Genomic DNA, 13,454 nt, shown 5'->3' on the forward strand with positions numbered 1-13,454 from the left:
CAGAAAAATCATATTTTATTTTCCCTTTTCCTTTCTTCTTCCTTGGGGTTTCCTCCATTGATAAAGCTTCAAGGAGTGGTGAGCTAGGCGCCGAGAGGAGCTAGCGAGCTAAGGTGGTTCGTGGTGGCCGAGGAGACCTCCGGTGGCGCGCGTCGAAGGCTCTTTCTCACTTCCCTTTGCTCCTATTTTATTTATTTTATTTGTGGGCTGTTGGAACGAATATTTTATGGATTTTTCTATGAATATTTCAAACCCCACCATGAACTAACTTATTTGGTGGTGGTTGGTTTAATGGATGTTTAAAATTTATTTTTAATGGTATGTTTAAGTTTATTTTGGTTCTTTATTTGCTTTGCTTATGAATGCTTCACCATCTAGGCTTGTAAGAGGCATGGAAATGTCCATTTCTTAGATGAAGGTTAGGTGTTCGGAAGAATCCTAAGCTAAAAATACTTGTAAGTATTCGGAAGAAACGCAAGACAAGATCCTCATAAACAATGGGTTATAGTATTTTCAAGGGGCTTTGAACCGGCCTAGGAGTATTATAACCTAATCCCTTAGATCTCGGAAGAGACTAGGATAGGATTTCAACGACTAAAAAGGGTGTCTTTATCAATAGGGTAGGCTGTCCAACATCGTTGAGTGAGAGCAGATGCCTTGGCATCCTATTCTATTAGGTTCCTGTGAGAACATTTTAGGAAAGCCCTGTCGAGTAAGTAACGACCAGATAGCTTAAATATGCCTGAGAGATAAGTTTAACATCCTTAGATCAATCCCTACCATTCATTCCATTGAAAGCTTGTCACGTGAGGATTATCTTCTTTTTATTTATTTACTGTTTTTTTTACCATTTTCCTTTGCCATGACATTTCTTTTTGTTACTCATACACATTTCATTTGCCTCGGCATAATCATTTATGAATACCATTAGCTATACTTAATTAATTTAGAATAGTGCATAAATTTTACTCAATATCCTTCAAATCCCTGTGGAGACGATACTCACTCATCACTGTATTACTTTTGCGATTGTGTATACTTGCACATTATTTGCGTATAATTTTATAGTACTCATAATACGCAACAAGTTTTTGGCGTCGTTGCTGGGGATTGGCAATTGGCGATGTTGAGTTTAGTTGTTGCACCGTTTTATTTGTTTTCTTTATACATTGTTACTTGTTTTTGTGTTTACCTTTTTCAGGTGTTACGTTGTCGCATGACACGTAAAAGACCCAGAGAACCATTATTTCATATAGAACCTGAGGCTCATGTTGTTCAAAATCAAGTGAAGGATCCTGCAGTTCTAAATGCCACGACAATTCCAAATGCTGGGAATACTGCTCGACCACAAACTATTAGAGATTACTTATCTCCTACCTTGGATGACCTAAAACCTGCTATTATACCTCCCAAGATTCAGGCAACCCAATTCGAGCTTAAACCGGTTATGTTCGACATGTTGGACTTGATTGGAAAGTTTGGTGGTGCTCCTCATGAGGATGCAAGGCAACATGTTCGAGAATTTTTGGAGGTTTGTGACTCTTTTCGAAAACAAGGTGTGCATGAAGATGTGCTGAAATTGAAGTTATTTCCATATTCTTTGAAAGATGATGCCAGGGCATGGCTCAATGGATTACCTTTCGGCTCGATAAGGTCTTGGGCTGAATTGTGCAAAAAAATTTTGCTACGGCATAATCCACCGAATATGAACAACAATCTTAGGAATTCTATAGCATCTTTTCACCAAGCTGATGACGAGTCAATGCATGAGTGTTGGGACCGCTACAAAGAATTGCTTCGTAAATGTACCAACCATGGATTCCACGACTGGACTCAAGTCGTGATGTTCTACAATGGAGCCAATGCACCCACGAGGATGATGCTAGATGCCTGGACAAATGGCACTTTGCTTGACAAATCACCTGAAGAGGCTTTTGGCATTCTTGATCGAATTGCTAACCATGATTACCAATTTCCCTCTTCAAGGTTTGAAACTCGAAGAAAGGCATCTGGGACATTCAAATTGGAAGCTGAAGATTCAGTGTCGGCCCAACTCTCTACCATCACCAATATGTTGAAGAATTTGCAACATTCTAAGGAGGTGAAAGAAGTGAAGGTTGATAGCTTGGCATGTCTGTTATGCCAAGGCAATCACCATGAATGTGAATGCTCGAGCAATCAAAAGTCCATCAACTATGTGGGAAGCTTCAATGGATGGAGTCAGCATCCCAATTTCTCATGGGAAAATCAATGAGCTTTTAATGTCAGTCATCTCGCTCAGCAGCAGTATATGGATGAGCCCCCAGCCTTGCGAACGAATATGCCATGGCATAATAAGGGGACAACATATTCTCTTAATACAAGTTCTCTAGAGGCCACTATGCAAGACTTTATGGCAACTACAAAGGCTTTATTACAAGATCATGATGTATCTATTAAGAGTCAAGATGAAGAATTACAAAGCCAAGGGGCAATGTTGCAAAGTCATAATTTGTCTTTGAGAGCTTTGGAAATGCAAGTGGGTCATATTGCCACGGCATTACAAGAATACCAACCAGACAGATTGCCTAGTGATACTGAAGTCACTAAGGCTAAAGGCAGTGAGCAATTTAGTACATTCACCTTAGGGAGTGGCACTCAGATCTACAAAGATGCTAAGTTTGGGGGGGAAACACTAGAAGAACCTAGCTATGAGATTGTGCATGAAGAGTCTCAATTGCAAGAGGACTTACATTCGCTGGAGAACAAAACTGGATGTTCAATGAGTAAACCCGATGATGACAAGAAAAATAATTCCACGGCAAAAGAAAAACCCCCACTAGCAGGAGTTGATGACCAAAGGGAAGCTGCAGAATTTTGCCAAGGCAATTTTTCAGGCATTGGTGATTACTTGAAGCTCAATGAAGAAGACAAAGATGAGCTTAAGGATATTTCAAAAGAGAAGGGTCAGTCTAGCTTACTCATAGCTAGACCAGGTACGAAATTTGAACCTTTGGATTTCATTGAATTTCCTCATCCTAAACTCCAAGTAGTTGTCCATTTTTCTAGGCTAGAAAGTGTGAAAGAACTAAGGAATGAAATGGAGATTAAATTCCCTGATGAGAAATTATTATTTGCCACGGCATTGTCGTGGTATGCTGACATTATCAATTTTCTCGTTAGTGGTATTTTGCTTCCGTACTTGAATAGCCAGGGCAAGAACAAGTGGATGCAGGATGATGACCCCTAGTTCTTCAAAGACTTTACTACCCAAGCAATTAAAATATGCCACGGCAACGGGGAGCGAAAAGAGATCCTATTTCACCACAAATTAGCTTTATGTGGAGAACACTCAAGAGGAGAGAGGACTACTGCAAAGGTCCTACAGATCGGGTTCTATCGACTTACACTGAATGTGGCGCTGTTATATATATGGAGCATTTTAGTCTATACTGGTGCTCCAATCGAACGCGACAAAAATGCCATAGCAATTCATGATGTTTTGGAGTTTGCATCCCTTCAACTCTCTTTAATTTATGTTTTAGAAGTTTTGTTTTGTTTTTTTTCATGAGTGTTTATTTGTTTTTCTTTGTTTTATTTCTTTATTTTTATTTTTAATATTAGTTCTTTTTAGGACGAATGGTGTTTTGGAGGAGGAATATGATGAAATCTCACGAGGGAACTTCACAAACCAATATGCCACGGCAAATCTAGATGTAATTGAGGCTCTAACAAGATGCAGTCATGGCACCTGTTCACAAGGAGATGCTCCCACGTTTGGCTTATAATCTTCTCGTCATCCTAGACGTGATCTTGCCATCATTTGAGGATGCCACGACATTTGCAAATGTCACTCAGCAAGACAGTACACCCAAGCCAGATGATGCTAACCCAGGCAACATGGACTAGATAACGTCTGAAGTCATCTGTTGGGCGTATGGAGACCTCAACATCTAAGAACACTGAAGGCCCTAGCACACCAGCTGCTGAACCCAGTTCTGATCCTGACAAAAGCCCTACATCACTGAGGAAGTGCACCAGACGCAATACTACTAGCACTGCCAGCGCGACTCCATCACCATCTTAGGAAGACAAGGTACCTTGCATGGAATTGCATCGCATCACATAGCATGTAGTCTAGTTTAACTTAGTTTTTATTCAGCATTAAGGACAATGCTTCTCTCAAGTTTGGGGGAGGTAGTGTTCTTTGTAGAACATGTGCATGATAATATTAGCATAATGTTATGCTATGGCATCAGTAAATGGTAGGACAGTTAGATGGAAATGTTTTGATGATACCTGATGAAGATGAACTTTTTAGGCTAGAAATTGAATGTAAATGACTATTGAGAATGATAGAACTGACTCTAGGGCTTGATGCTTTGTGAATTATTATTACATGATTTGTATGTTCTCTATACTTAATGAACTTACGAAATTTTTATGAAAGAACTCTGGTTAGCCTTGGCATTAAAATATGGTATTATGCTTAAATGATAAATCAATTAAAAAAAACTCCTTATCTCTGAATTTTGTTTAATCGTGAATAAATGCTTCGGCATAGCTGTAGAGGGACACTCCTCTTTGCCGTGGCATTGCCTGGAACTCCCTTTAATAAATGGGAGCCACGCGCATATGAGTGAATGAAAGTAGTCACGGGATGACTCTGTCTGACTAGCTTGGGGGTGGAAGGTATGCTCCCTTTCACCTAGAGTGTGGGATGGTAGGTGTGATAAGCTGACTCCCTTCGTAGCAGCGTAAAAAAATGAAAAAGTGAAGAAAAAAAATGTGTACTAAATGAAAAGGGAGTATAAATGTGCTTAATGAATGAGTAAATGCCATGGCGAAACTAGGGAACTCAATTAGAAATTGCCTAAATTCGTTAAGTATAGATTAGATACAATCAATCACACACAACACCATAAAGGATCTTGACCTAGGGAAAAGTACTTGAATTCTTGATATGTCAAGTATGTTGAAGCCAATTTTTTTTTTAGGGTTGAAATTCAAATTTTGTCTTGTTGTCCTACTGTTGAAAATTGTCATGACATTTTGATTGTGTTAATTGTTATCCATTGCTTGAGGACAAGCAATAGCTTAAGTTTGGGGGTGTGATAACTCCGTAAAAAGACTATTTTTAAGGCCATTTTCACTTAAGTTATTATTTGTTTAAGGGTACATATAGGTCATTTTAGATATATGTAGCTGCATATAATTGCATTTGTGGTGGTTGTGTTATTTTATTTTATTAAGGTGCTATATGAGGAGGAAGGTGTGGTTTTTAGTGATGTGCAGAAAATAACAAGCAAAATAGGCGACATGGGAAGTAATGCCGCGGCATCACACGTTGCTGAAGCATATTGAAATGCCTCGGCATTTCATTTCTGGCGTAGAAAACGACAAAATATACAGTTGTACGTGGACAGCTGGCTCTGCACGTGAAATGATGGTTGTAACAACCTGCTAGGGGACCACTGACACCTGGAGGATAAGGTTCATGCAAAACATGTGATTCTAGGGGTATGAGGGGTATTTTGCACCCAACAATATCCCAACAACATCATCATTATCCCTAGATATTTTTATTATATATTACACCTCACAAGAGAGAGTGTGTGTGGAAGAAAGGAGACGCATACTGTAGTAGAAAAATCAGATTTTTATTTTCCCTTTTCCTTTCTTCTTCCTTGGGTTTTCCTCCATTGATAAAGCTTCAAGGAGTGGTGAGCTAGGCGCCGAGAGGAGCTAGCGAGCTAAGGTGGTTCGTGGTGGCCGAAGAGACCTCCGGTGGCGCGCGTCGAAGGCTCTTTCTCACTTCCCTTTGCTCCTATTTTATTTATTTTATTTGTGGGCTGTTGGAACAAATATTTTATGGATTTTTCTATGAATATTTCGAACCCCACCATGAACTAACTTATTTGGTGGTGGTTGGTTTAATGGATGTTTAAACTTTATTTTTAATGGTATGTTTAAGTTTATTTTGGTTATTTATTTGCTTTGCTTATGAATGCTTCACCATCTAGGCTTGTAAGAGGCATGAAAATGTCCATTTCTTAGATGAAGGTTAGGTGTTCGGAAGAATCCTAAGCTAAAAATACTTGTAAGTATTCGGAAGAAACGCAAGACAAGATCCTCATAAGCAATGGGTTATAGTATTTTCAAGGGGCTTTGAACCAGCCTAGGAGTATTATAACCTAATCCCTTAGATCTCGGAAGAGACTAGGATAGGATTTCAAAGACTAAAAAGGGTGTCTTTATCAATAGGGTAGGCTGTCCAACATCGTTGAGTGAGAGCAGATGCCTTGGCATCCTATTCTATTAGGTTCCTGTGAGAATATTTTAGGAAAGTCTTGTCGAGTAAGTAACGACCAGATAGCTTAAATATGCCTGAGAGATAAGTTTAACATCCTTAGATCAATCCCTACCATTCATTCCATTGAAAGCTTGTCACGTGAGGATTATCTTCTTTTATTTATTTACTGTTTTTTTTACCATTTTCCTTTGCCATGACATTTCTTTTGTTACTCATACACATTTCATTTACCTCTGCATAATCATTTGTGAATACCATTAGCTATACTTAATTAATTTAGAATAGTGCATAAATTTTACTCAATATCCTTCCAATCCCTGTGGAGACGATACTCACTCATCACTGTATTACTTTTGCGATTGTGTATACTTGCACATTATTTGCGTATAATTTTATAGTACTCGCAATACGCAACAGCATGCTACCTGGCCGACCAAAAAATCACGATCGTATACCGTCTAAGGGTGAAGAGAAGATGATATCAACATGTAGTCGGTGCAAGGAAAGTGGTCATACAAGGTTGACCTGTGGATCACCAGTTCCATCACAATCATCTTTTCCTCTACCAAAAAATAGATCCTCATCAAAATCCAAATCTCATATAGTGCCAAGCAAAAGGAAATCAAAATCGCAATCAAAATCAAAATCCCAATCACAACCGGCTTCACCTTTTGGGACTTATTAACTTAGGTGATTTTTAAATGCAAACATTGTATTATGTGTATTTTATGTGTGAATGCATACATTTTCAATTAGACATTCATTAGTAACTTGACTTTGAACATTGTTATGATCTGTTCAGTTGTTATCATGTTGGAATTTCTCTTGTGTTTGATTGTTTGGCTAGTTGTTCTCCTGCTTCTTTAAGTGTCCTTAGCTTGTATTTATAGCTTAGAATGTGTTTGATGTTGTATATACCTTGATGTTGTATGTTGCGATCAACGCGAAAGTCAAATTCGCAACGCGAGATAAGCGTTGCGATAGTCAAATTTGCAACGCGAAAGACAAATTCGCAACGCGATAGTCAAATTCGCAACGTGAAATCGCAAACCAATTTGACTTTCGCGTTGCGAATTTGACTATCGCAACGCTTATTTCGCGTTGCGAATTTACCTTAAACATGTATTTTTTACATTCAACATAATGCAGATTGAAAATTAAACAATAAATCAATTAAACATTGTTGTGGGTACATTATTTGAACATTGTTATGGGTACATTATTTGGAAAAATAATGTTCCGAACTTCGTTAGAAATAACCATTTTTCATCGGACTAATTTCATTTTTGTGGGTACATTATTTGAAATTGTTATGTATAAATTTGTTGTGTATGTATGTTTTGGTTTGATTATATTGTATGTATAATTTTTTTCAACTTTAAACGCGAGGGAAATCCCGACCATCATATTTTTTGGTCAACTTTAAAGCGTCAGAAACGTTTTGGGCGTATGATCTGGGTGGTATACGAGAAATGCAACAAATGAAAACTAAAAATCCCGATAATTGAGGGCTACAACTTCTAATAATAACAAAAATAATAAGTCTGAAATGCTTCTGAGTACTGCCCAAATCATAAGTCTGAAATACTTACGATGCTCATCAAAATTCAAAGCTCATATGGTGCAAAGCAAAAGGAAATCAAAATCCAAATCTCATATGATGCCAAACAAAAGGAAATCAAAATCTACAACTTGAGTTTGAACATTGATATGATATGTTCAGTTGATCATGTTGGGATTTTCTCTTGTGTTTGATTTTTTGGATAGTTGTTCTCTTGCTTCTTCAAGTGTCCTTAACTTGTATTTATAGCTTGGAATGTGTTTGATGTTTTATATATCTTGATGTTGTATGTTGCGATCAACGCGAAAGTCAAATTCGCAACGCGAAATAAGCGTTGCGATAGTCAAATTTGCAACACGAAAGTCAAATTCATAAACCGAAAATCGCGTTGCAAATTTGACTTTCGCTTTGCGAATTTGTACCTTCAATAGGTCTTTTTTGCCTTCAAACATAATGCATATTGAATTTTTTAGAAACAACAAATCAACTTTACAAATCAATTAAACAAGCAAAAAAATAATTCTTATTTACAAATCAAATTAAACAAATCAACTTTTACAAATCAATTAATCAAAAAAAATCTTATTTTCTCATCAATTAAACAAATCAACTTTCAATGTAAAATTCAATTAAACAAAGAAAACAGTGTACCCCAGACTGTTGTTTATACACAATACATTTCACGCAGCTCACTTCAGGATTAACCTGCAGAAACCAAACATTTGCTCAAACAACACTTTCTACACATCTAAAACCAACAAACATCAAATTACTGAATTCTAGGTACTTAACCAAATATTTTCAAACCAAAATATTTTCAAACCATTTAAAGAGTATATATGTTAACAACACTTGCTCAAACTTACCAATTATTTATACAACTTTCAGCACGCGGATGCAGGTAGGCAGCGTCTCGCATATATCGATCTGGCCATATAATGTCGAAACCAAAAGCCTACTGCAACTCTATCTCTATCTGTGGGAGGTAGATATTGTATACTTCCTGTTGTCAAACGTTCCAAGCACAAGCATACGAGAGGACCACAATCCCCTCTGGCTCCCTGCGTTTGTTGTGGCGTAGTCTCGTCTCTGATCATTGTAATTTTGAACTTCTTTGGCTTCTTGTTTCCAGAATTTGTCCAATAATCAATCGCATTCAAGTATTTAGCCAAATGATCACTCCATCCCTTTGTAATAATATCTCTCAAATCAGACAATGGTATGTAATTCAACATGCTGTCATATACCATTGTCTTCAGGGATGGGAGCTGAAGCTCGACGAGAAGCCAATGACGATGTTCCAAAATAGGGATAAACACCTGCAATTATAAATAATTGCGCACATCAAATAAAATTTATGAAAACCTTTAAAATATTCAAAAATAAATACTAAGATTATCGACCTCTCACCACGCAGGATAAAGTTTAGCTTTTCCATTAGCCAACTTATATGAAGTATCTCTCTGATCCTTCAAATGAGCTGCATGAAAAGACGTCGGCATAATAATCCATCGAGTACCTCTTTTCTTCAATTTCCTTATTATTAGAAGACGTGACACCCATGCATCAATATGCTGTTTTATAAAAAAATATAGTGAATTTATTAATAATTAAAAAAAATTTAATCAAAATGCAATATAAGAAGAATATAATACTTACCACCCCTTCGAGGTAGTCATTATCTTCAACCCCTAATAAAATACCCCACCAAGACCGATCAAGAAACAAATTAATAGCAACGTCGATTTGGCATAAGTCATAATAACACCCCTTGCTCCGCTCATGTAGATAAAAATCAACTGCGGTCTTAGCTCAAAGGGTATTATATGTAATTGTTTCCGGTAGTGTTCCATCTCCTGCTGAGGAATGATACTGGCCGGTAACACATACGAAAGCCAACTCGCATCCATCATATTAGGCACGGGAGGGGGTTTATCAATATGTCGACATATGACGTCATGTGAATCGGGCTCTTGAACGACGGGTGGGACCTCTTGAACGATGACATGGGCCTCTTGAACGGTGGGAGGGGCTTCTTCGATGATGAGAGGGGCCTCTTGAACGATATGAGGCGCCTCTTGAATGATGATAGGTGCATCGGGCTTATTCTTACGGAGTCTTGGCACTAGTGGGGTGAACGGAGACGTAATGGAACGCGCACGATGTCTGATGCGTAAACCCCGTCGTACAAAAAAAACCCGACGTAAAGCATCTACCTTATCGGGCCGCTGAAAATAAATTAATACATAAATCAGTAAATAAATAAATAAATAATGTCGAAAAAAGGTTATTTGCATTTTTAGTATAGTATTAAACAAAATTACCTCATTGCGTAGAGTATGAATCTCATTCTGCAACAATGAAACAATCTCGCGTAGAGCAGCAACCTCATCACGTAAAGTAGATACCTCACCGCATAGCGCACCATTGTCATCGCGTAAAAAATCTACCTCACCACGTAAAGATCGAACCTCATCACTCCATGCACCATTATCTTCACGTAAAGTACCGACCTCATGACGTAAAGCAACAACCTCATCACGTAATTCCCCTAACTCATCCCGTAGAGGTGGAGAACATGGAGATAAATGTCGTGGCCTCTTTGATGGTCTCCTATCATGAGGTGATGGTGGAGAAGAGGCTCGATGATGTGATATAATAGGTGATGGTGGAGGTGGAGAAGAGGCTCGATCAGGTGATGGCTCCGGGTGTCGAGCTGTAGAATCGACTTGATTAGGTGATGGCTCTCGAAGTAGGGGTGCTCATTATCCGTCCCATCAAAAAACGGTTACTAGCTTGCCACCAATCAGTGGCAAGCTCAGCCTCTGTAATGGATAGTTGGCCTCCTAACAATATAAAAGCTCAAACAAAGTTAAACTTGTACTAGTAATAACTTGTTTATATATGGTATTATTTGTGTGTTAACTTACATCATTCATCGTCGTATATGGGAGTAACTCTTCCCAATCCAACATATGGATCCTCTTCCAGGTAATAGCCCTAGGAATATCATTTGATCTTTTTATCGCATATGTTCGCATGCTGGGGAAAGCCTCAAATATCTAAATCTACAAACAATATAATACACAAACATTAGTAATTGTTAAATAATTGATTATAATTTTGGAAACATTATATAGAAATTCTTACCTTAAAGGCCCAAGTAAAGCCTGTTAAAGTGTATTTAGAACCATCGCCCCGCAAATTTTTTCAGTCCTCAAAGGCAGACGACAACTTCTTCCAGGTAGCTTTCCATAGATATGAACCCCACAGAAACATATTCCATGCATTTAGGTCATCTACCAATATATTAGGTCCTCGGAGATAGGTTGTCTGCCCTCTTTGCCTAAAAAGTCGGCATGCAAAGTAATAAATGGCATACTCGAACAACATCAAGGTCGTCCATCCGAGTAAAACCATCTTTATCAAATAATCTCTTCAAGTCGTCGACGTGTAAACTCGGCTTCGACTTTGCCAGCTCAGGAAAAACCTGAGATAACCATGATGGGCGGGCGATATGACTAGTGTACCGACCTACATCATCGTGTCCGAAGAGTAGACCAGTGATTAAGCAAAACTCCTCCCGCCCAAAACAAGTATGTGCCGGAGGAAAATGAAACCATATCTCCTCATCACCACGTTGTATCCCCTCGGGTAGATCGTTAGTCATGGTCTGAAGAAACAAATGTGTCACATAGCATCTCCACTCGTATGTTGCACTTTCAGCCATGGCTCGAAGCAAGTATCCTCAAACAATTTTCTTTTTAGAGGTGTAAGTGTCGACGCAATTTTAGTGGCTATGCTTAATTTATTCCTTAAGGTCAATGCAGCCGAAAAAAAATTCTACAAAAACAATAAACATACAGTTAAATATACCAAAAACTCCTATTATACACTATAAACAGACATGATATTAAACAATGAAAACAAAGCCAAATATGTTTCAAACTAGCACGGTATTCACCCAAGTCATTATTTCATCATAGTTCACAAAATGCATCAGATAACATTCCAGAAGTAAGCACTTATATAAACATTTAAAAGGACAACATATATGTTTAGTGCAGGTTAAAGAACAACATAAAGAGTAGTAGTTTATTCTTGAAACTTAAATTAGCAACACTGTGAAGTTAGTATTTGTCTTTATTTTTTGGTTAAAGTAATGCAATTCATTCAAGTTTCAATTTGCAGAATAAAAGAAGTTTCTGAAACTTAAATTCGCAACGCGATTTTAGTTTCGCATTGCGATTTTCATTTTCGCGTTACGAATTTGGTGTTACGATTTAGGGTTTCTTTAACAAAAAGATAAAAAAAGACAAATACTAACTTCACAGGGTTAAAGACTAAACAGTTTAGCAGTATTGGCAGCAACCAAATGAATTTAGCAATCTCAGTGAAATGGTTAATCTAATAATAATACAAAAAATTCAAAATAAAAATAAGAGATTAAAAAAACTAACCCTCGATGGTTGATTTTCCATTTCTGACCGTGAATGGTTGTGAGGGTTGCTCTGAGAGATGGAGATAGACGGATTTCGTCGGAAATGGGGACGGATGTCGCCGTAGAGAGTGAGAGATGAAGATGGGACTGAGTTGTGCTTTAGGGTTTTAGGTTAGAGATGATTTACGATAATACTGTTTACATTTGTGTTGCGAAATTAATATTATGTTTCGCGTAAAAATATTTGACTTTCGCGTTGCGAATTTAACTATCGCGTTGCGAATTTAACTATCGCGTTGCGAATTTGACTTTCGCGTAGCGAATTTGACTATCGCGTTGCGAATTTGGAAAATCGCAATGCGATTTATATATTCGCGTTGCGAAATTGGAAACTGAGTTGCGAAATTGGAATTCGCGTTGCAAATTTGTTGGTCATTTTGACAAATCCAAAAAAAAATTAGTTAAATTTGTATATTATAAGATATTTTTTGTCATCTGAGGTTATTTTCTCTTAAGTAAATTGATAACGTCTCCTGCCTACATCGAGTGTAGTTCAAAAACACAGGAGGTTAAGTGCTCTCTACATCTCTGTATTTTTTGAGCTGAAAATGTGGGTTTGAAGTCATTTTCTGATGGAATCTTGTGGGACAACTTTAATTCAGAACGTGAAGGCAGTGTTTGATGCAGCCATTACGGTGGTGCTACAACCTCCGAAGAAAAAAAGAAGAAGAAAAAGGCACATGGTGGTTGCTCAATATTATGATTGACGGAAGATTCGAGTCTGACAAATATAGATCTGTACTGTCAGCTCAACATTCAAAGAAGTAGCAAAGCCATCGTGTATATTCTCTCAAGTTTAAGCTGACATTGTTGGGGTTCCTTCAGGAAGAAGAATCAGGTGTTTTTCTGTTTTCGTTTTTGTGATTTACTTACTGTCAGATCTATAAGATTGATGATGAGAAAGTATTGTTAATGGCATGGGTCGTAGAATTTTCATTCAGATGATATTAAGATTTGGCTGTTTTAGTTATGAGCTTTTTCTCCGATTATGTAGTGTTAAAATTTAGTTATGAAATAAATATCTAAAGTAAATGCAAAATAAGATCTTAAAATATGTAAGAATCCTGCAAATATGTATAACAAAATGTTTCTTTATAGCT

At 37.6% G+C, this 13,454-nt stretch overlaps 1 long non-coding RNA gene across 1 annotated transcript; it reads left to right on the forward strand.

Moving 5' to 3' along the window:
* Positions 1-12,816: 12,816 nt before the first annotated feature.
* Positions 12,817-13,182, forward strand: LOC120198285. The gene is made up of 2 exons (XR_005523353.1): positions 12,817-12,862; positions 12,957-13,182. It is a non-coding gene; the product is annotated as an uncharacterized LOC120198285 (long non-coding RNA).
* The last annotated feature ends 272 nt before the right edge of the window (positions 13,183-13,454 follow it).

Source organism: Hibiscus syriacus, unplaced genomic scaffold (genome assembly GCF_006381635.1).
Source record: "Hibiscus syriacus cultivar Baekdansim isolate YM2019G1 unplaced genomic scaffold, ASM638163v2 tig00117056_pilon, whole genome shotgun sequence".
In the NCBI taxonomy this organism is placed as follows: Eukaryota; Viridiplantae; Streptophyta; class Magnoliopsida; order Malvales; family Malvaceae; genus Hibiscus; species Hibiscus syriacus.